The following is a 21,190-nucleotide window of genomic DNA, read 5'->3' as shown; positions in this document are numbered from 1 at the left end:
AAGCAGTTGAATAGTTCAGATCTCTCTGGAGGGTTTTACAAGTGTTTTAATTTATGTGAAAGCTGATATTACCTTTTGTTAGGCAACTATTTTGTACTTGCAGGAAAATACCTACCCACGAGTGCTTCTGTTAGAATGTTAGGTGAGCAAAAGAATACCCATTGAAATGGACTTAAACATTAAGGAAGTCTATTGTCTCATGTAACATGAAGTCTAGAGGTAACATTGTTGCTGATTTGCAGCGGGACAATAGCATGAAGAGCCCATGTTCTTTTCATGTCATGCTCTGCTGGCCACAATGTTCTTTTATCCCAAGACTAGTTCCTCTTGTGCCCTTAAGATGTTTCTAGCAGAAATCTGGGCCACAGGGCATGCTATTCACATTCAGTCCAAGAGATAGAATAGTGCCCAGAAGGATCCTAGGAGAGGAAGAAAGACTTTCCCATAAAGTCCTGCCAAACCATTTCTCTTGGCTCATTGGTCAAAATACTAAAACATATCCATCCTCAAACTGATGGACTCTAAGATGAATCTGATTGGGTTAGAGTCTTAGATCAATCAGGATCTTTCCCTGGAGCCAAATGGCGTCAGCTTCTTCTGAGTCCTACGGGCTGCGAGAAGGAGGGGAGTAGACATGCACAAAACCCAGGTTCGTTAGAAAGAAAAAAGGAGAGACTGGAGGCAGGGCAGGCAGCTAAAAGCCCACTATAACGAGCACACAGACATATGGTGGTCTGGTCTGTGAAAACAACATCACTATGTTGAATTGTTCCTGATTTTATTAAAAAAAAATCCTTGAAATAATTTTTTTAAGGGGACACTTTCTGGCAGTCCACATGCAAAGAATCCAATATGCTTCCACAGAAATGTCACATGTTTAGATCTGTAATAACACGAAAGTTCTGAATACTTTCACTGTATATGATACAGTTCTGGCAACAGGAACACACTTAAGTGAAAACTGTCTATGAGTACAAGTGTCTATTGTTTCTCAGGGTCTCAATTTCCCCACCTGTTAAATAAAAGATGGAAGAGATGAGCTCAAAGGTCTTTCCCAACTTCTACATTCTGTGTGTTTGAATCCATATCCACCAACATCACCAGTGAATACACTTAACAATTAGCACGTTTTTATTCATTGGTCAAGTAAGTATGGACTTCCTATTACAGTCATGCTCCGCATAACAGTATTTCAGTCAACGATGGACCACATATACAACAGTGGTCCCATAAGATTAGTACCATATAGCCTAGATGTGTAGTAGGCTATACCATCCAGGTTTGTGTAAGTACACTCTATGACGTTTACACAACAACGAAATTGCCTAATAACGCATTTCTCAGAACATATCCAGGTCATTAAGCGACATGTGACTCTATATGGGCTCTACTTGGTATGGAACTGCCAAGAAAAACACGAGGATGAGGCAAGTTTCCAGAATCTTCATTGGCGAGAAAGAGCAGATATAAGAAAAAGGTAGAAAACAGAGCAGCAAACAGTTGCAAAGCAACTGCAAGCAACAGTTACAGAGTGAAAGGGAGAAGGAGTGTCCTGGGCAGGAAGAGAGAGATGAGGGAGAAGGTTAGATTCAAGCCATACCCAGAAGAACAGGTATGATTTTAAAGATGGAACAAAATGGGGAAGGGAGAATAAAGAAACACTGCAGGTCAGGAATTGATTTAATACGTTTATAAAACTGTGAGTAGACAATATGGTTATGACAACGAAGGACACTGATGATGATGGTTGATGGTGTGATAGCTGCGGGTTACTGTGAACCTACCAGCACTTTAGTCACAATATTTCATATAATCTTCACAATAAGTCTAGGAAAGAGGTGTCATAATCCACATTTTACCCTCAACTCATTTTGCCAAAAGTAAAAAAAATAAAATAAAAGTAGTAAATCTGTGATTAGAACCCAAGTCCCTACAACTTCAAAGACCACAACGCCTTTACCACACTTCTCTGCCTCTTTGAAATGCAGTGGCTTTCTACCACACCCCCAGAGCCTGGAGGTCAGGCTGCACATCAGTTTATACATGAGGACCAATTCAGAAAAACAAAAACGTTTATGGCAAGGCTACCTCTTCTTTCATATAAATGGAAATGGCTTCACTGATCCCATAGAGAGGGGCATCTTTGGTTGGAGAATGATGCAGAGTTTCAAAATCTAGATGATCTACTTATTAAAGAGAATTATGACAATGAAAAAGATGGCACTGCTTGTTAGCCACTGAAATGTTAATATCTGGACATATTTGAGAAATAATAACAAAGGGCAGCTTTGAGACTTTTAGCCGGAAAGTGGATTGAGAGGCTCTGTTGAAAAGTTGTGCAGTCCCTGGGCAGCTTGCTACTCTGTGTGTGATGCTACTGAGGGGGGAGAGAGAGAACAAGAGAGACGCCTCCCTGACCTCCCACCCTGCACAGACACTGTACCTCCACCTCTGTCCCCTACAAAACAGCACAGCCACAGGATATTCAATTCAACTCAGCATGTATTTGGAGCCCTTCTGATGGTTTCTGGGGCCCAGGCATGCACTAGTTAGTGTCACCCTGTAGTCTGACTATAACATGAAGCTCACAGACGTAAACTCCATCATCCAGTCAGCATTGTTCAAATGGAAATAAAGTTCCTGCCACTCTGCTCTAATTCCCACACGCACTCCCCAGGAAGTCCTGTACCATGACTGCTGAACTTCCTTCACCAGCCACCCTCCCTCCCCTACGATTGTAAAAAATACCTTTTGATCTGTGACCTGCATTTAAAAACTGACATCAGTGGTTAGGGCGGTAATTAGACATCATTTAAAAGGTATTTCTGCCTTGTTAACTGAGTTACTCCGTGATCAAATTATGGGATAATTTAGAAGAATTCAGGCATATTGATTGTATAATCCATAATGTGTGTAATTAATAACTACCCCCTAAAAGCTCTATGTGAGAAATTGTAAGGATTCACGTTAAACAAAAAGTCAAGGCCTGAATGGTGCTTTCTCCGCAATGCCTTTTATTAACTACGCGTAAAAGGGAAAGCTTTCAAAGGAGATGAAATCAAGATCTGATGCCAGAATCTGACACTGTTGCACAATTACATCCCTAATGACCACAGACAAGTCAATTGAGAGTCTTCTTGCGCTGGGTTTCTGAAGTGTCATCTCTCTCAGGCTGCACATCTTTGGGGACACTCTGGCTGCTGGCTTCTTACAAATAGTTTCACTAACAGTTTTTGAGTTACAAATGGAGCTCTTCCCCAGCCACAGGGGTGGCAATGGTGCAGGCTGGTCCATCTTGCAATGAGCTGATGACAGCAATTTAATTAGCATAAACTGTTTCTTCTTGAACCTCAATAACCAAAAAAAAAAAAAATTCTATTGGTTGTGGTAAAGGTGACAAGTGTCAGAGCACTGCATTCTTGAATCTTATCCTGCTATTTACAGCCACACCAGGTCCCCAGGAAATATGCACACAGACATTATTTATTATTAGCTGAGATTTCTTCAGCCAGCCCTGGTGGTCTAGTGGTTAAGATTCAGTGCTCTCACCACAGGGGCCCAGGTTCCTTTCCCAGTCAGGGAACCACACTACCCATGGGTCGGTTGTCTTACTGTGGTGGCTGTATGTTGCTGTGATGCTGAAAGCTATGCCACCGGTATTTCAAATACCAGCAGGGTCACCCATGGTGGACAGGTTTCAGCAGAGCGTCCAGACTAAGACAACCTAGGAAGAAGGACCTGGCCACTCACTTCCAAAAAAATGGCCATGAAAACTCTATGAATAGCAATGACAGGCAGAGCATAGGGCCAGAAGGTGAGAGGATGACGCAAAAGACTGAGCAGGGTTCCGCTCTTTTGGACGCAGGGTCACTAGGAGTCAGAATCGACTCAACGGCACTAACAACAACAACAAGATTTCTGCCCCGAACCCAAACTCCTTTCTGTTCTCCTGCCCTGTGAGTGAGCCAAAAGGACATCTTGAGTTCTGCACACAGGCAAACAAGATACCTGTTCAGTGGCTTTTTTGTCGTGTCCCGCTTTGGTGATGCCAGGTCTTCAGAGAACCTGATGGTGCCTGAACAGGAGCCCAGAGGAGTGAAGACAGCAGAGCTCCTAAAAGAAGAGATGCACTAATTCAAAGAGAAGCGTCTGCCTGGCCCATTTGTGTATCAAAGGAAATGTGACCTTGTTTAGTATACCAGACAGGCTGGTTGGGCACCTGCATCCATTTATCATCCTTTTTCTCCGTCCACTAATGCACCACCTGGTGGGCCGGTGACATAATAATAGCTTGTGTTTGTTGAGCTCAGCACTCTGCTAAGTGCTTTACATGCACTGTTTTATTTAATCATCAAAACAACTCTGGTAAGGTAAGTGCCAGCACTATCCCCAGTTTACAGATAAGGACACTGATGAATGGAGAGGTTCAGGAATCTACCCCAAAGCCCACAGCTGGGAAGTGGTGGAGTCCAGAGAGGGTCAGGCCTCTCTGCCTCTAAGCACCCGCCTAGCCGAGTGCTTCCCTAAGAATTCCATTTCTTCGTGACAAAGTTCAGAGTTCCTCCTCCTTAGAGGTAGAATGGGAGAGAGATAAGGAGATCTAAAGAGAAAGAAAGGCACTGACAACATGAAGAAAAGATCAGACTGTAAGAAGAAAAGATGGGCATGAGAAATTTCTGTGGTGAGGGAGCCAAGAGCTCTTTAAAATAAAGAGGGCCACTATTCAATTTTAAATTGTTTCCTGTGCAGGGCTCTGTTCTGATATAGTCCCCTATACTCATTTTCTAGGGCAACCATAGCAAATTACCACAGACTGGGTGGCTCCAACAACAGTTATTTTCTCACAGTTGTGGAGGCAAGAAGTCTGGGATCAAAGTATGAGCAGGGTTGGTTTCTTCCCAGGCCTCTCTCCTTGGCTGGTAGACGGTCATCTTCTTCCTGCACCTTCACATCATCTTTTTTTCTGTATGCGCCTCTGTCCTAATGTCCCTTTTTCATAAGGACATCAGTCATAATGATGTGAAGGTGAGAATTAAGTTAATATAATTAACTTAATTACCTCTTTAAAAAATCACATCTCCAAATATAGTTACCTTCTCAGGTAATGAAGGTTAGGACTTCAACATATGAATTTGGGGGTGGTGCACAATGCAGCCCACAACATCCCCCCGACATGAACACAAACACTCTTTACGTCCAGACTTTCAGTAAAAGTCTGTTAGACATACTGTCTTGGATAAGAGAAAACTGGTAGAAAATTAAAGGCAAAATTGTCTTCCATATATGGAATTGATGAAAAAAATAGAAGGGAAAAAACAGGCCAGGAGGTCAGATGCAGGGCAGCGAATAAGAATTTAGCAAAAGTAGGAAGCAGGAAACCAAAGGAAGACGCCCTAGGAACAGTTTAGTCTCCCTGCACCCACCTCATGAAGATACTGAGATTTGCAGCTGTATGTGGGATGGGCCTTGAGAGTATTTTGTTTTGTTTGCTTGTGAGTATTAAAGGCATGATAACTACTGATGGTTGGATATCTTCAGGCGACGGTGATGAATGGTATGGCAATTTTTCTGTGAATTGCCATCAAATCCCAGCGTACTTAAATCAGAGGTCACGCAACCCCTTGTGGTAGAAATGTAATCCAAATATTTATCTCTGATTCCCAGCCTAGTTTACCACTCCTCACCTTAAAACAGTAACTAGAAAGGGTGTCATGTGCTGAGGTGAGAAGAACAGTGGGCATCTCCTTGGATCCAAGGCAGCACAGTAATTCAGAACCAGATGTGCAGCTGGCCAGGAGAAAACCCAAGTGACTCACAAAAGCTCTTTGGCTCAATCCTGGGGAATGGAATTTCCAAACAGGAATAACAGTGGTAAATCTTGTAACAGTTTCTAACCCATATTTTCAATTAAAAATCATTGGGTTCTCCCAACTTTAAACAAGGCTATTAAATAAGTTACACTAATAAATGGATCTCCTTCACACTTACGAAATTATCCTAAGCTATTTTGAAAGCGTATTTCTGCTGGCAGTGGTGAGGGAGAAATCAGCCCTCTGGTTCTATTTCTGGGTGGAATGGCGTGCTTGTGGGGCTGACTGGCAGTACCTCTGTGCCAGCATGAAGCTGTATGCCAGCTGGTCGGTACAGCTGGGGAGCATATACATACTGAGTCCTGTATCCGAAGTCTCAGCTGGTCACTGGCAAGGCAGCCATGCCAAAGACATACTTGGCAATTTGGTTACACTAAAATTTGATTTTGTGTGTGTGTGTGTATGTGTGAATCTATGTACGTTTAATGATACAAACTAATACAGTCTATTGACAATTGTTTTTCAGACTGACAGTAAGCAACACAAATGCTCAAATAAATTTTCTCATCTCTTTGAAATCATGTGGAGCAAATAAGGAAAAGGAAGGACAGCCAGAAAAAGAAGAAATGTAAATGAGATATTTTAAAGTATATTAAGGTATGAGGACTAGCATTGCACTTTTACTAAAATACAAACACACACACACATTGGAGCTGTTGGGAGTGAGGAAAAGAGATTTAAACTCCAGTTTACCCCATGCAACTTCAAGTCATTCTATCCTTATTGTTCACTCCCAAAGGTTACAATCTGGCCAGCATGACAAAAATTATGCAAACATATAAATAGGAAGCTAAAATAATGGAGTAGAATTAGTGCATGAAACCCTTAAAGAAACAAAATATTCATACCTTAGGGGAAATATGCAGGACCCTTTAAGAAAGTATTGGAAAACCCAAAACAGCAATCCTTTAAAACCCAGATGCATAATAGCAAAATAGGGAGTCATGTGGCTAATTGATATATTTCCATGAACAAAAAAAATTTTTAAGATGGTAATCCTGACACTGATATCATCTATATTAATTAAGGTTCTTCTAGTAATAAAGAATGAATACTGACTCTGGCAAGATTCAGAAAGACGTTGAGGGAGAGAGAGAGAAAAAGAATTTATTAGAAGGGCACTGGAAGGATTTTGTGATGCTCCAGAGGCTTCATTGGCAATTTCCTATAGAACATTGATTTTAACCTTGACTACATAATAAAATCACATGAGTAATTGTGAAAAGCAAACAATGCACTGGCTCTACTCAGACAGATTACATCAGAATCTCTGAGGGTGGGGCCCACGAATAGGTACATTTAAAAAGCTCCCCAGCTGATCTTAATGTATAGCCAGGCTTGAGAACTACTCCTCTGGAATGTTGGAATTGACATCGCTCAATCTTAATGACTCCCTGGTCCATTGTTTTTAGCTCAACATTCTAAAATTCTCAGGAAAGAGAATATAAGTTGTCCAGTTTACATTCAGAGGACACCACTAAAAAAAATTAGCCATTGCCAAGAAAAGAAGGTCATATTGGACCAGACATGGCAGATGGCAGCTGGGAGTCCAGGCCTATGTATCAGAGCAGATTGAATTACTGTGAGCAGGGCAGCTGCCCAAAAACTGCCTATTACACAACCCATGAGTGTGATGGGAAACTTCATGCTTAACCAATACTTTCTTCTTCTCTGAGAACACACACAGATAAAATGGCACCATAGAGTCCAGATTCCAGTAGGGCAGCCCAAGATATCACCAAAATGAGTGCAGAAATTTTTCATGTACTCTAGCCAGTGAATGAACCCTCCTATATGTATTCATTCAAACACCAACATCACCTGGTAAAAGTTCTGCATTAGAGAGATAAGTTAAGAATAAATAGATGAGAATGGTTTGAAATAATTATAACAAAGACAAGTCTCACTTTGCTTCTGCTTATTTAACAAATGTGTGTGAAATAGTAGTTTAAACAATAAAAAAAAAGCTTCTCTTAAGTAGATAGGTATTTCCCATACAAGTTTGTTTATGCCAAACTTAACAGGCCCTCTTTTTTCCTAATAAGTAGTGCAAAGATGAACTCCAGTTTGAATTTTGTCCTAACACAAACTCAGAATTAAAGAAGCTCAGATGAACTTTTTTTAATGTAATAAATAACTATCCCAGCTGTGACCCAAATATTACAGGGAAATCACATAGCATGTGTGGAATAACTTACAAATCAGCAACAGTATATACACTTCCAAACACAAGCATATGAGAAGCACCTACAAAGTACTCAGCACCAGGGGAAATTCAAAATCAGGGTGAGACAGTTGCTGCTTTCAAGATAGTCATGCTTTTGTTACCAAGCAAGGGGCTCATTCTGTTTGCTGCAAGAATAGCCAAAAAGTCAGGACACAAGTCGGTGGAATAGAAAGGGTTTATTCATTTTTGCCAGCAAAGATGGAAGATGGTGAACTAGTGTCCTTAAAGCCCATCTTACAGAACAAAGACTACAGGCCAGTTATATAGGGCTGGTCTCTGGGTCAGGCAGACATCTGGTCTCCAGGTGGGGCAGACATCTGGTCTTAGTTCTGATAATCTTTTGTTTTCCATCCCTTGTGGCCAATGTTCCTGTTTTCAAGAGATTGGATATACATCAGAGACTGGAGCAATGCCCTATACCCTGATTTAGTTTAAAGATAATAAGAATACGTATAGTAAAGATTACTGTTTACATGAGTGGTGCCAACACTTGAAAGAGTGACCAAACCTACACTCAAAGAGATTGTCAAGCATCTCAAGAGAGCTCATGATTGAGAGTCAGAATGAGTGATACATCGGTAAGGGCTACATGAGTCACTCTAACAACTTGTCATGAGTTTGCATCATGAGCCCAGCCCTGCCCCTGGAGGCTCCACATGATAGGCCGTGGAATGGGCTGGTCAATCTCCTTAACATCCCTCTTGAATCCCAAACGCACAAGAGTCTAAGTGTCATGAAGGAAAAACTATATATTCACACCACGTACAATGTGGCTGGGGAGAGGAGATAAAATAGTGGAGACCTAAAATGCCAGATAAAGCACATAATGACTGTCCCACCACAATGCAGAGTTGTCTTAGTTTGTGTTCCTCCATAAGCAGAACTTGAGACAAGGACTTCAACTGCAAGTACTTTATTTGATGGGTGAGGGAAACCAGCAGTAGGGGAATGGGGACATGAGACAGGGAAGAGAAGGAAGACACGAAAGGATGTGTCCCCAAGCAAGTTACTCCTAGGAGCCATTTAGTGCCTAACCTCCCAAGGGAAGAAAATCTGGGAGCCTGTGAAGAACACATACCTCAAAATTATGCCACCCAGGGTGAGGGAGTGAGGATATTTATACACCAACTCCCATCAGTCACTGGTTGAGGGTTACCATGGGGGAAGCAAGAGGGCATTAATACCCGGCAATTCAGGCCTTCTGGGCACATGAGCAGATTGGCTTCAGCAGCCAGTAAGAGCCCTCAGTGAGTGAGATGTGTTCTGGCATTGAATGCAGTTAACCCACGATGACATGGTAAGCCTTGAAAGGATGGGATCAGCACTAATAACATCTGCTACAATAGGGAGATGGCAAATGAGGCACAGTGGAAAGAGCACTAGATGTGACCCAAGAATACCTATGTTTGAGGGAAAGATCAATAACACCATTCCTGGGGACGTTGTGAGAAGCAGATGCAAATAGATACACACTTTACAAAACACAAGGCATAATATGCACACTAACTATAATTACTAATTGACAATTTTCAGAACTGAATTACTGTTACCTCGTATTGGAAAAGGACACAGTCTTTGGAGTCAGAGTCTTGGGTTTGAGTCCCAATTCTACCACTTACTGACTGTAGAGCCTTGGTTCAATAACTGAACCTCTCCTTATCTATCAAATGGGACCGATTAATAATACTTAAGCCATAGCGTTGTTGTGGAGATTAAATCACTTATGCATGTAGCCATCTAAGACAATGTCTAACGAATGACAAGAATTCAAATGTTAGCTACCATCGTCATCATCTTCCTTATCCTTGTTATTAAATAGAAATCTATATTAGCTTGGGCTTCCATAACAAAATATCATAAACTGGGTGGCTTAACAGCAGAAACTTATTTTCTCACAGTTCTGGAGGCTGGAAAATCCAAGATCAAGGTGTCAGCGAATTCAGATTCTGATGAGAGCTCTCTTCTTGGCTTATGGTTGGCTGCCTTCTTGCTGTATCCTCACAAGGCAGGGAGAGAGAGAGAGAGAGAAAGAAAGAAAGAGATCTTTTTCTCTTCTTATAAGGCCACTAATCCCATCATGAGGCCCCACCATCATGACCTATTCTACCCTAATTACCTCCCAAAGTCCCCACCTCCAAATACCACCACATTGGGGGTTAGGGCTTCAACATATGAATTTGGGGGGAACCCAAACATTCAGTCCATAAAAAAATATTTGAATGTCATAAATAAAGTGAACAATAATGCAGTAAATACTATAACAGTTGATCTCCATTGATCCATGTTAAAACGTAGTGCACATAATAACCATAAATGGATAGACAGATAGACAGACAGATAGATTGAGGATTATAAGGCTACAAGTGGAGATTGTAAAGCAGTTAAAAATTTTTTTTTATTTTATGTTATCTGTTCCCAGGTCACCCAAAAGCATTTGTTCAACATTTTCTATTTGTCCATGTTCTCAGGGTTACTTGCTGGTGGGACTCTAAATTACACTGGCAAATGAATGCAATCCAGTGTCTGTGAAACTAAAACAAATTCCTATTATGAAAAACTTTTTTTTACATGTCTGCTTCTTCACTTTAGTAAATAGAACATAGAAAATATAATTGAATATTTGATGATTGAAAATGTTGCAGTGTCTGTGGGTTCTCACGCTAAACCCCAGTTCTCATCACACAGGCCTGTAGGTGTACTTCTGGGATAGCAACAGATTAGACAGATTCTTCAATGGTCTTGAGATACTCCCATAAGGCTGGTGTTTTTAATCTTTGCCCTTTAAAAAACATAATAAATACTTGATATCAGTTTGGCAAGGTTTTTGTTTGTGAATTTTCTTCATTGGATTGAGTTTAGGGGAATGTTGTTTACTGTTCTCCGAATGAGATAAGCACTCACTCGTGCACTCTCTCTCTCTCTCCATACAGGGTTGGGGAGGATGAGAGGCTCCCTCATTTCCTCCCTGACCATTTGAAGACTAGATACTTTCCTCTATATGATCTAGACCTAGAGAGAAGGTTAGTGTGGCCAGGCTCTTGCTCAGCTATAGAGATTACATGTCTCATCTACGGGAATCTTCTCCTACATGTGTTCTGAGTCCTTCAGCAACGAGTTGTTTATAACAAGTCAGCCCACTCCACTCCAGCTGGCACTGCTCTGCCTCTTTTCGTTTTAGCAGCTCTGCCTTTATATAAGAGCCTGTCTAAAGTTATGAGATATCCCATGACATAGTTCCTCATGACCCATCCTCTAAGATTGCCTACCAGCTATGGTGAATTCTAGAAGTTGTAGTCTGCACATGGACTTCTTAATGGATGTCAAAGGGGAGGAGTCATGCGGGGATTGTAAGAGATTTGGGGAACATAGAACAGATATTGCTGATTCAGAAACTGATTCTTATGCAAACGAAAGGCAATTACCTGATTCATTGACTAGGGAGGACTCAGAATCCCAGAGCTAAGGGAGATCATTGGCTTTCATCAAAGTCTTCTCTTCTCTCCATAATATTCTGGATCAGCGGATGGAGTATGTGAAGCTATAGAAAGCTTTTCAAAGTCTAATCCCAACCATGTTGCAATAAAAATACAGTCTATCTGGACTCAACTATTTTTGTTTTCTCCTCAGTTTATAGCTTTGGTGCCAACTTTTTTGTGGGTATTTTAATAAGAAGTTTGAAGGAATCTTTTCAGGCATTGCTTATCAGCTACCATAGCAACACAGAAATACCAGAATAAGTATACTTAAATTCCAGTTACAGTGAAAATTATACATAGAAGTCATCTAACCATCATCCAAAGATATCGAGAATATAGTAAAATAGTGCCAGCTTCTGTGCATTAAAGCTCACGCACTTGGCTCATGAGAAAGCCCTCAAAACTACCAGTTGTCTCATCCAATAGCCATTCTTCTCTTCCGCCTCAAACAACCCTATTTTTAGTTGGGTACGTTACAACCCAAAATAAAATATTCATTATTCAGCCTTCCCTGCTGCTAAGAGTAACTAAATTCTGGCCTAGAAATATTGTATGGGATTCCAGGAAGTTTCCCTGAAAGGGAGAAAGTATGCTCTTCTTCTTCCATACTTCCATCCTGCTGCCTAGAATGCAGATGTGGTGACTGGAGCTCTAGCAGCCTCTTAAAACATGAAAATGATAGGGCCGGCCTCGTGGCTTAGCGGTTAAGTGTGCACGCTCCGCTACTGGCAGCCTGGGTTCGGATTCCGGGCACACACCGATACACCGCTTCTCCGGCCATGCTGAGGCCACGTCCCACATACAGCAACTAGATGGATATGCAACTATGACATACAACTATTTACTGGGGCTTTGGGGGAAAAAAAAAAGGAGGAGGATTGGCAATAGATGTTAGCTCAGAGCCGGTCTTCCTCAGCAAAAAGAAGAAGATTAGCATGGATGTTAGCCGTGGCTGATCTTCCTCACAAAAATAAATAAATAAATAAATAAAACTGTTAAAAAAAAAAAAAAAAATGAAGATGATAGTTACCTGCTAGAGATCACAGAGCAGAGAGATAGACGGAGCCTGGGTCGCTAATAACTTTCTTGAGTCCCTATTCCAATCTTATATTTCTGAGTAACAAACTACCAAAAATTCAGTGGCACAAAACAATAGCAATTAGCCACCATAATCTTCTTTCATGGTTCTAAGGGTTGACTAGGCTCAGTGAGGCAGTTCTTGCTCAGGGTTTCTCAGGTGGGGTGGAGTCATCTTGTAGACTTCCTCACTCACCTATATGAAGGTTCATGCTTACTATTGGCCGGCATCTCAACTGTAGCTGTAAGTCAGAACACCTACACATGGCTTCCCAGTGTGGCCTGGGCTTCCTCAGCGCATGGCAGTACAAACAGGCAGGCGCTGTATAGTCCTTTGTGACCTAGCCTCAGAAGATACATAGTGTCACTTCTGCTCTCTCTACTGGATAAGGCAATCATGAGTTCTGCCTAGGTTCAAGCAGAAGGGTATCATATTCCCCTCTAGGGGAGGAAGACAGGAAATGGCAAGATCGTCATTTAAGAAGAGCAGAAGATGTTGTTACAGCCACCTTTGAAAAACAAAATCCGCCGTAGCACCACACTAGCCCTGAATTACCTACTTCCAGATTTATGTCATGAAAGAAACAAACATCTCTCTTGTTTAAGCCAATGTTATTACGGATTTCCTATTATGTGCCTCCCAACCTGATCCTAACTGATATAGCTCCTAGGCCATCAGTCAACCACTCATAGTTGATCTACATTTACTTTACATACAATTCTAACAAGCTTGTTTCATCTGGACTCTCTTTCCAAAGAAGATTAATGACAACAGAATAGAAAGGGTTCAAACCAGGCACACCCATAGCAACAGACATTGAAGACAGAAACTGAAAAGTCACAAAACATCAACCCTATTACTCTCAAGAGGCTTCTGGGGTCATTTGGTAAAAAGACAAGCAAAGTATTATATGAATCAAAAAGCCCTAGAGATTATAATCAAATGCAGAAGAACTCAAGAATTAATGAGGGCCCTAAAATATTAAAAAGGATAGAGGTTTTTCATGACAGTCTCATTAAAAATAATTTTTGTACATATTATTGCTGAAGACAATCTCTGTGAAAAGATTTTCTTGTAGGTTTTTGAGACTTGATTTCATATTCTTATATTCTTTCCTTAAGACAATCCCTGAGGGATAATTTATTAATTCTCAATTCCATTTTTGAATTAAATAAAGGAGCAAATAAAGAAAACACAGAAGCATTCTTAATTCAATCGGAAATGTTCAAATTAAGCTTAATCCATGCACTAATTTTGCACCTGGAGGAGTTATTGCATGGCTGTCCCACCCTGCCCTCAGGGGCATACCAGCACCCCTTTTCTATGAAGTCGTGTAACAGGGGCTTCAACAGGAAAGCCCACAACCTCCACCTTCTCATTTACAAACTAGAGTTAATGTTGTCCTCCAGAGTTAGCTATTTTGTTTTATTTTGGGTCCCAATATTTTTCTTGCTTCTCCTAGTCCTAAAATGCCTTGAGATTAACCAATCCTAAATTCAGCTTAGAAACTGAGAAGAACAAAGTATGCTTCAGCTAACATCTTCCTCCTTCTTCCATCAACCCCAAAGGAAAAGGAAAAACATTTTTTTAAGATATAAATCTACTTCCTCACTAGCAGTGTTAAAAAAGATAAGACCCTAATCCCTAGGCACATTTAAGACCTTCCCTTTTTGATTCCATTTGGCCTCGCTGAAATGAAGTCTCTACAAACACATCAGTCTCTCATTTCCACTAGCCTTCAAAATTTTCTACACTTTATTATACTCAGAAATAGAGTGAAATTTACCAAGAAAATGATTCCCTTTTGGTTATTACCCCACACATACTGCTCCACACCCAAGCCACGAGGAATTGGCCACACAGAGCCACTCTACCCCATCCCCCACATTGACTGCTCTGTGCCCACAGCCAGGCGTGCATGACCTCTGTTTCCAACTGTCGGTTTTCTGCCCACTTCAAATGTCTCCTTCTCTAGGAAGTCTTTCCTCATCGTCTAAGTTAAAATTAATCTCTCTCTCCACATTCAATAAATATTTGAGTGCCTAGTGAATGCTGGGCACTGTTTTAGGGGCAAGATATACAACAGGGGAAAAAGCATACAACAGGCTGCACTTCTACTGGGAGAAATAAACATTAACCAAATAATCAATGAGTAACTGTAAAATTGATTGTGATCTATCTCATAAGTGAGTGGTACAGGGTGCTGTCATGGAGAGGATTTCACCAGTCATGTGTAAGTCAGAAACTGTGAAAGGTCTGATATTGTATCCAACTTGCAAGCTAACAAGATAGCCTGCCAGTTTTACATGCATATGATGGCAGCAGACACAAGACAAGACTGCTGGGTCAGAGACAGGGACGGTTTGTTACTTGAACCACAAACAGCAGCCGGGCAGCATCTTGCATCGCTTCCCCACACCCCAGTCTCCACAGGGCAATAAGATCAGGGACAGGTGTTACTCACTCCTGCAATAAGGTGCACGACAGGAGAGGAATCTCGAGTTTTAGGAGACTGACTCCTACAAGGCTGTCCATCTGCCCATCCACCCCTCTCGAGAGAAAGAGAGATTAACGTAAGAGATTCATATGAATTAATATCCTCCAGAGAAGAGGGGGAAACATCGTTACTACTCTGGAATGTAAGCAAATGTCTCCAGGGAGAGGAAGGGGAGAGCTTTGCTACCCAGGATGTCTCCAGAGAGGTATGTCTTTAAATCTCTAGGGAAACACTACCTCTAGCTCCCAAGAATGTTTGTTATTCAAACACATCCATTGTTCACAAGGCTTGGACCAAAGAGGAATGAAAGAAATCCACAAAGAACTGTCTCCCCGCAAGGAAGATCTGAGTTTTCCCTGAAGAAATGAACTTTATACTAAGAGCTGAAGAATGGGTAGGAGTCATTGGATTGGTAGGGGCCGGGGGCATCCAGTCAGATGAAATTGCATTTGCAATGTCCAGTGCAGGAAAGAGCACGATGTTTTCAAGGAAGAAGCTGCATGGGTGTAGCACACAGAACTATAGTCATGCATAGCTTAACGACGGGGGTACGTCCTGAGAAACGCATAATCATTAGACAATTTCGTAGTTGTGCAAACATCATAGAGTGTACTTACACAAACCTAAATGGTACAGCCTACTACACACCTAGGCTATATGCTACTAATCTTACGGGACCACCATCATATATGCAATCTGTCGTTGACCAAAACATTGTTATGCGGTGCATGACTGTAGATGAACCTGGAGAGGCAGACAGGGACCAGACCATGCAGGGCCTTGTCAGTCCATATTAAGGATTTGGTCCCTTATACCAAGAGCAGTGGGAAGCCAAAGATGTGTCTTAAGCCAAGAAATGCTATGATGAGACTTGCATTCCAACAAAGCCACTCTCTATGTTGTAGAGGATGGACTAGGGTGGGATAACACCTTGTGTTCCAGCTTCCCATAGAACCTTCAATCATGATAAATTCTTTGAGCTTGTCTCCTCCTCTCACCCAACTCCTCCTCTTGTATCCCCCACACAATGCAGCCCAGTACCTTGGAATTTGTCATGCAACATTTCTTGCTCACCTACAATGTGCAAAGCACCAATTTGAATCAAAATTATTTTCATTGTTGAATCAGTACTAAAATAAGCCCCTAGCTTCCTCTAGCTTCTATTTTAATGTGCTGTAACATATGAATTTGTTAATTTCAGTTAAGGTCTTTTAATCCTTCAACTTCTCTGTTTAGAATACATCCAAGTATCCACCATAGGAAAGGTCTAGATAAGGATGACTTAAATTTGTCAAATGTTCAGCTGCTCTGGAAAATAGCACCTGAATTAGGTTAAATCAGGGTGACTTTGAATGAGAGCTGTGAGCTGGCTTTGGTGGCCTTGTATATAAGAAAAAAAATACATGAATACCTTGAATCTGGAGCTGGGATAAAAATAAAGGATCTGAAACCTTGACTAGCATGATGAGAAAAGGCCAAAAATTAAGATAGAGGCTGGAAGTATATGATGGAATAAGTAGGGCAGAGGATGCGATGTCTGAAAGTAACCACTTCTTCAGAAATAGCTGATTGGTTTTATGTATGAGATACCGTTAAAGCGTTACCTTTTGCATTTTCCCCTTCACCACAAATCTAATAACTTTATTTTCACTGCAGCTCCATCAATTTTAGTTTGGATGTGCTGTGATTCACTTCCCCAGAGCGTTTGCATAATATGTATCCCGCAGGTTTCATTTCTGTAAATCACTGCTTTGTGGGGGAGACGGGGGGTGGATTCCAGGCACGCTCCAGCCTTTGAGTAAGTTTTGAGACCAAAAGGAGATTGCATTTCCTGATTGCTAAGTCATCTCTGCTGTTCACTGAGAAATTATTTTCCCTATCACACTTCCGTTTGTATATTCGATAAAGTTAATATCTGTGAAATCAGTTGATTCTCACTGCGCTAAATTATACCAGAATAGACAGAAGATTGACTTCCTGGTATTGACAAGAGAGAACTCTCAATGTCTTTTGACTTATTATCTCTGGCAGTTGGAAAGAATTACAATAACACACAAAATTACTTTACAGGGTATGTTTAGAGAGCAAAGAAAATTAATGGAGGGATGGATTCTTAGGGTGTTTTTGCCTTTTGAGGAAGATTCCTATTTCCTGTCAAACATTTCCTCTGAAATGAACTGGAGGAACACAATGTAAATTGATTTATCCACACCTTAAGAAATACCTGAGGTTTAATTGCCACTGCAATATTTATGCTTACATAAATAATTCAATAGCAAATTAATCCAGCTTTTATAATTACCTCCCACAGAGGCACATGGCTCAGTCCCAAGGACTTAATTGCGGCTTGATGAAGGTATTTAGGTCACAACAACCAATAAACCATATAGAAATTTCTAAAGACATAAAGGAAAGAAATCCATAGCTTTCAAGCCTAAGCTCTTAGGAAGAAATATAGTATTTGCAGTTGATCCTAAACACTGTGGGCTTCAGGAAACATAGTTCTATTGGTGATGAACTTTCTAAAAATACATTGTTTTCAACCTCATCCATGAACTCTTAGCACACCAGATCCTCAAATTCACAGCTGAGTGACAACTTTCCCCTGATCGGTGTATCTCCCACCTAACCTAGTGCAAACAGCTATCTCCTCCGCAGGGTTTCGTTCATCATCTTCACTCACTCTACGTTGAGCCACTTGTCTCCCTTCATTTTGCTCACTCTCTAATTCTCCCCAGAGCCAAAGCTGTAGTCCCAGATACAGCTTGCAGGTAGAGGAGAGGCAGGTGCTGACATCTTACTGGATCCTTCACCAGCCAGGTGACAACTTTCTCTTCCAAGAATTCATATTTTAAAAGCCAGGATCCAGGGGCTGGCCCCATGGTGTAGTGGTTAAGTTTGGTGTGCTCCGCTTTGGCAACCTGGGTTTGTGGGTTCGGATCCCAGGCGCAGACCTACACCACTCATCAACCATGCCACAGCAGCGACCCACATACAAAATAGAGAAAGATTGGCACAGATTTTAGCTCAGGGCCCTTCTTCCTCAGAAGAAAAACAAAAAAGCCAGGACCCAAAAAAGAGATAAAAATCATACATCTTGTCACTCGCTAGTTGGAATGGTAACTAAAATTAGGTTCAAATTTTATAGCTTATTAAATGACTCAGCTACATCATCTGCTTATTCTACTCCTAACCAAACTGTGAAGGAATTAGTATAATTCAGAAGTATAGACAAGGAATCTGAGACTCAAAGAGGTTGAGTAGTTTTCTCCATGTGAACAAGATAACAGTTTGTAGAGCCAGGCTCAGAGCCAAGTCATCTCATCCTAGCATGAGTGAACTCTGGGGGCAGTGACTATGGTTCCGCACTCTGTGCCTAGACCTAGAACAGTGCCTGCAGAGTAGGCTCTCCATAAACATGTATGCAGTGAATGGAGTGTAAGCCCATGCTCCTTGCTCTGCATCACAGTGCCTTCCTAGGAAACATCTGCTACCTCCACGCTCCGTTCTCCTTCCCACATCCAGCCCATCCTTCAAATTTTGGTGATTTCCACCCAGACTTCAAAACAACACTCACATCTGCCTCTCACAGAAAGCCTTCCCACATGATTCTGCTTATATTAAATTATCACATAATTGAGCATTTGGTCATGCACTGTCTTATATTGGCTTCTAATTGTACATTGGTCTCCCAGTTCCTCTCAATCTTCCATATTTTGGCCAAGCCGGGTACGTCTGTGTTAATCTGCAGATGGGATCCATTTCCACTGAAGATTAAATAGCTAAACAGCACAATATTGTCAAGGCAGCAAGCGAATCCTTTTAACTCTTGCTACTACAATGGAAAGGAGGAGGAAATGGTAGACAGTGGATAGTGAAAGAGAGGAAGGGGACATAAAGCCACAGAGAACGATTCTTCAGGTAACACTCAATCCTTTTCCAGCTAAAGGCTACGATGGCCTTTGAGACCCCACCAGCTGCAGAAGGACGGAGGACAATTCATTTTATAGCACGTATTTTGCACAGTGAATTTATAGTGAGGAGAGCTGCACCTTCCAGAACTTGCGCAGAACTAAGTCAAGCCACCTGGCTGATGGCTCCTGCAATATCCTAGTGAGGAGGAATTCCTGAGATACACCAGCACCAGCCAGGAGCTACACCTGTAAATTATTTTTAAATCCCATATATATGTATATGGGTGTGGGTGTGCTGTTTAAGTAAACAACTTTGCTTTTTTCAAGATGTATTTCACTCATTCTCAGTTTTTATTTTCATTACAAAGGTAAGAACTTTTTCAGGTACATTTAACAAGGTAGAAGCCCATGAGAGTTGCAGCCGCCATTCTGGTGCTTAGACTGAGCTGACAGGTGAGTAGCTGCTGGACAAGCCCGGTTCTTTACTAACCTGAGGGCAAGCTGGCCCCAAATGAGAACAAGGAAGAAGTCCTTGACTCAAGTGCCTTCCTTTTTCTCTAATCTGTTTCTTATCTGCACACTTTTCCACATCCTGATCTCCGGCTGCGTAGAGTCTTTTGCTGGGCCCCAACCCTCACCTCCCCACATTGTAGACTGGTTCCTATTACCTTCTGCAGATGACACTTTGGGGTAACTCTTTGCATACATGGACTGACAGTCTTTCTACTTCACCATATCCTGTCTGCACCCTTTGGGGTTCCCTTGGTCTAGCTGAAAGTCAGGAGCCAGGTCCAGTATTTCTCCTTATAGGTGTAGGCAAAGGGCAACTGTTCACTATGTACTTATTGAATTACAGCTCACTCAGGTCTAAGCTTAGGAATGCACAAATACTTTCAGATATTGAAATATAACGATTAAAACGTGGTTTCTTAACCTGTGATCTATAAACGGATTTCATGAGGCCTTCCTTCAAATTGTATGGAAATTTTCATGGTGGATACAAATGTTCATTTTTCTCAGAGGAGCATAATTAACTGTCATTAGCTTCATGATGGGATCTACTACCAAAAAGGTAGAGCTCTACTATCAAAAACACTCTCAAGATGGCAAAAACAGGGCAAAGAGATCTGATCTTTTTTAAAAATAGGTTATGCTTCTACAGAGTCAACAATCCTTCTTGCTATATTAGGCCTGTGTCTGGGAAAAGGGAGGACAAAGGGTGTCATTGCAGACCTCAGTTTCTTCTAAATCAATATTTACCAGATCTGTTTACGTCGGAGACGCCACTCAAAGCGTCACACTTGAATGGTCACGGGCAGAGCAAGATGCAACTACAGGGAAGAAATAGAGTCTGTCTAGAAAAAGCTTCTAGCAAAATTAGCTCCTGTCTAAAAAGCAAGGGTAAAGAGTCCCTTTTGCAGAAATATTTGAGGGCTTCATCAATTCTCCTAAGAGCCACTCTTAGTCTTTTGATATTCAAATCGTTCTCTTTTAAAGGGCCTCTCATGGCACCAACACAGCTGATTTTCATTCTTCAGTTGTTAACTGGTCTAATTCTGCCAGATCCTCATTTCTCAGTGTAAGTCCCCCAACATCGCTTACATGAAATCCCACATCTTTTGTAAGATTCGCAGTTTCACACTTCAGTTTGCCTTGGTCTTGCATTGGAGCATCGCGTGTTCATAACTCGGTACCTGGACACAAGGGTTAGACATGGAGGGATGCCTAAGAGCAGATATTTTCTAATTGGTCAGTTAATTAGTGATATTTTTAAGCTGCTAAATTCTAACAACGTTGCAACTGCTGTGCCACAGGTAATAAATATTTAGATAATTAGGACCCCCTATACATCAAAATGTTAACAGCAGCGATCTCGAAGTGGTGGGATTACGGGTGGTAAAAATGATCACTAACATTAATAGAGTGTTCACTATGCATGACCTCACTGAATATTCACACGACCCCTGAGAGAGCACCATTATTTTCCCTCTTTTCAAATGAGGAACCTGAGGTTTAAAGAGGTTAAAATACTTACCCAAGGTCATACTGCTAAGTGGCAGGGCTGGGATTGAACTGGGCTTGTCTGACTTCAGAGTCCAGGCTCTTAACCTTCCACTTATTTGTATTT

The sequence above is a fragment of the Ceratotherium simum genome, chromosome 15 (assembly GCF_057802395.1).
Source record: "Ceratotherium simum simum isolate JZ-2026a chromosome 15, ASM5780239v1, whole genome shotgun sequence".
Lineage (NCBI taxonomy): Eukaryota > Metazoa > Chordata > Mammalia > Perissodactyla > Rhinocerotidae > Ceratotherium > Ceratotherium simum.
The sequence above is the reverse complement of the archived record's forward strand: the minus strand, read 5'-3'. Positions refer to the sequence as shown.